Here is a 3994-nt window from a genome sequence, read left to right on the forward strand (position 1 = left end):
AGGTAAAGTGCTTTACTTATATGGCTCATAATACTTTTCCAACTACCTTTCCTGCACTCACAAACAAAATTAGGCAAAAATCTTGTAATTAGAAAATAATATAGCATTACACTTATTTCATAAAATACCTCACTTAAATTTTTAATAAAAAGTACATAACTTTACATAAAATATATTTTTAGTTATAGTTTGCATGTGTATGCATGTGTGAGAATATGCAGCAATGGAGACCTACCTCTCTGTTAAGAGTCCCAAACAAAAAAACCAAACCCACTGCTGTCGAGTTGATTCCAACTCATAGCAATACTATAGGGTTTCCAAGGCTGTAAATCTTTACAGAAGCAGACTACCATTTCTTTCTCCCATGCAGCATCTGGTAGGTTCAAACTACTGATTTCTGAGTGCGTTAGCCACTGTGCAGCTAGGACTTATTAAGAGTCCATTACAATTCTTTTTTTAATCACCCTAATAGTTGAGGAATTCTTCCTTTGACTGTAGTGTAAAAAAGATGGAACTAAAGAAACCAGTGTGCTTAACTTCTATTTCTAAAGAGCATCTCAAAATAAACCATATAATGCACACTTTTCTCTTTGACCTCTTCATTAAACTTGGTTGACTACATATAATTCATTTGAGCTCCACTGACCTCCTTTGGATGCTAAAGTATTGATTTCAGTTCCTACCCTATTCTGGTTCATACACAGAACAAGAAAGTTCTTCAAGCTCCTGTGAAGCTTCTCCTATGGGGAAATTTTACAAGAAATTTATATCCCGAAGTGCAATACCCATTTTTGTTAACCTCCCTTATAATGAAGATCCAATAGTCATATCATCGTTCTTCAGGCCCTGACCTCTTCCATTCCCTGGTGCTTTTGTGTATTTTATAATTTATTACAAATCACTATAGTGAAATAAAATGATAGGCTTTAAATGTTTCCAGAAGTTATCCAGTCCAATCTTCTCATTTAATAGATAAGAAAACAAATTGAGACTCCAAATGGCTAAGGGACTTGACATATCTGTCCTTTGGTGTGACAATGTCCTTGAGCATCACACTAACTACCCATATTTTTATAAAATAAATGGTTACAATTTCTGAAAAATATGGTAATGTATATTGCAATGAAAAGGCTTGGATGAATTTTTGCTTGGTGTCTTGTTCTCCTGAGCGCAGACATTTACTTGGCTTTTTTCAAACATACCACTAGAGTCTTATGTTTAAACTATTTAATCATCATCATTTTAGCCTGACAACAGACAACTCCTCAGCTAGAACAGAGTTGCATTATTAGCTCCTCCCATTGCCTCCAGAGTTCTGTAATTCAAGCTGTACAAGGGGAGAGAGCAGCTCCTTTCTTCTTATGGCCTTGGAATGATGCCATTCTTTCCTTCATTGGGTTGCTAAAGGCTCCTTGGCTTATTGTCACCCTGTCCTGGTGGTATTCCACCTTATTTGGCATTCAATCGTGCCACTGGGGTAAAACTTCAAGACTCCTATGTTTTCTGATCTCCTGCCATTTTTTTTTTTTTTCTGGCAAAAACTCTACTGGTTAAATGCCACATAGTGTCCATTTTCGATTTAATACCTCCTGAGAAGAAAGTTATTTTCCTTTTTCTAAATATATCTTTACCACAGTGCAGAATTAAAAAAAAACTCTTACTGGTAACAATTCCTTTGACTTTCTCTATCTCTAATGCTTTTTCCTTCAGGAACCCCAAATGTGTGTATATGAATCTCCAGTGCACATCTTCGCTAATTATAATTTTCTTTCTAATTATTTCTTTCTCTTTACTTCCATTTCAGTGTGGCCACTTTTCCCATCTTATCCATATTCCTTATTGTGTTTTTCATATTCTCTATTCTCCCTGTGCTGTTTTCAATTTCACTGTTATTTTGTGAAGGTATCCCCACTCCCCCCATCTTTACTCCTTTTCTGAGATCTACCAAATCATATTATATTTCTTTATGTTGTCTTTCTATATCTTCCTTGAGTTCTCATATTTCTGTTTTGAGGTCTTCCTTCAAAAGTAATTACTTCATTAATTTTTGAATCCATGACAAAATGTTTGGTCATAATTTTTATCTGCTCCATGGCAACATTTTTCTGATGTTTTTTTTTTTTAATTTATATGTAAGTTTTGATGTTCTTTCCTACGTTTGTTTCTCATAGTGTATTCATATTCACTGTCTGCAATCCTTTAAAAAACTAAAGTCATCCTTGAATGCATTTGGTTTTCCTGGATCAGATATTTGTTGTGGCTGAGAGGTGCAGAGGAGGGTTCTAGCCTCTCACTTTCTCTGCTGCCACAGAGACATACTGCTTCCTTAGGTTTGCCTCCTCTTTGTTATTATTTGCATAGCCATCTCTTCTTCTTCTCTGGTCAGGAGGACTTCTGCTGGTCACTTATGCAATCTCTGACGTTGCAAGAAAAGAATACAGCTTTTGCAAAACTGGTGAGCACTCACTTTCAGAAAGTATATTTTGTTGTTGTTGTTTGATATTTGCCCCTGCTGAACCTTTTACTCCTCTATAAATATTTTATTTCCTCCACACAGCTTCTACCTTTTCTCACTTGTTTTTGGAAACCATTAAATGATCTTGGCTTTATCAGATTATTTGATTCTGATAGTTTCACTTAAAATGGCTTTTGCTTTCATCTCTATTTCATTCTCCTTGTTTTTAAAGCAATCTCTAGGAGAAGGTGAATTATCCTGATACAAAGGTGAACTATTCTGAGGTATACAGCAATCTTCATCTTTAAAATGAATCAAGCTATTGCAGTCTTAAAAATATTGCACATGTATGTGATGAAACTATCTGAGACTAGAGAAAGAACTACTCAAGAGGATTAGAGGTAATAGTGCCTAACTCTTTCACAGGGCCAGGAATAGTCTGTGTTTCCATTAGCTAGACTGAAATACTTCCTAATTCATGGGGCATTGAGTAAAGCATGCAGAAGGGTCTTGACTTACTGCTGCAGAATAATTAATCCTAGACTAAGTACTGCTTCACTCCTGCCTAACAAATCTTAAAAGAAAGACCAGAAAGGATCAAATTATTTCCAAGTGACCTAACTGCATCCCAGAACAAAGCTCAAGAAGATTTATAGGAATACAAAAACAGTCAGCACCAAAAAAAGGTAAAATTCACAATCAAGCATTCAAAGAAGCAGGAAAGTATGACCGACAATGAGGGGAAAAAAATCAATGAATCAAAACTAACCCAGAAACGACGCAGATGCTAGAAATGACATTAAAAGAGTTATTATAGCAGTATTCCATATGTTTATAAAGTGAATAGTGGCATATAAGATAGAAAAGACCCAAAACAAAGTTCTACAAATAAAAACTAAAATGTGTGAGATGAAAGATACACTGGATAGGATTAACAGTACGTTAGACATTGCAGAATAAAGGATTAGTGAACTTGAAGACATAGCAATAGTAATTATCCAAAATAAACTAAAATAAAAAAAACAGAAAGAAAAGAGATTTTAAACAAATGAACAGAGCATCAGAGAGTTATTAGACAACTCATGTAGCCTTATATATGTATAATTGGAGTCCTTGAAGGCCAGGAGAGAGAGGGAGAACAAAAATATATATCTGGAAAAATTATGGCAAAAAAATTTCCAAATTTGCTGAAAACAATACACCCAGAGTTCCGAAAAGGTCAATGAACTTCATGCACAAGAAACATGAAGAAAATTACTTCAAGGCACACCATAATCAAATTGTACAAAACCAGTGATGAAGAGAAAACCTTAACAGCATCCACTACAAAAAGATATTTTATGTACAGAAGAACAAAGATAAAGATGATGGCAAACTTCCCACTGAAAAAACTACAAGCAAGAAGACAACAGAGCAATATCTTTAAAGTACTGAAAGGAAAACAAAACAAAACAACTTTCAACCTAGAATTATATACCCCAAAAAATATGCTTCAAAGATGGTGGTGAAATAAAGACTTCTTAAGACATACAAAGGCTG

Source organism: Trichechus manatus, unplaced genomic scaffold, assembly GCF_000243295.1.
Source record: "Trichechus manatus latirostris isolate Lorelei unplaced genomic scaffold, TriManLat1.0 scaffold00123, whole genome shotgun sequence".
In the NCBI taxonomy this organism is placed as follows: domain Eukaryota; kingdom Metazoa; phylum Chordata; class Mammalia; order Sirenia; family Trichechidae; genus Trichechus; species Trichechus manatus.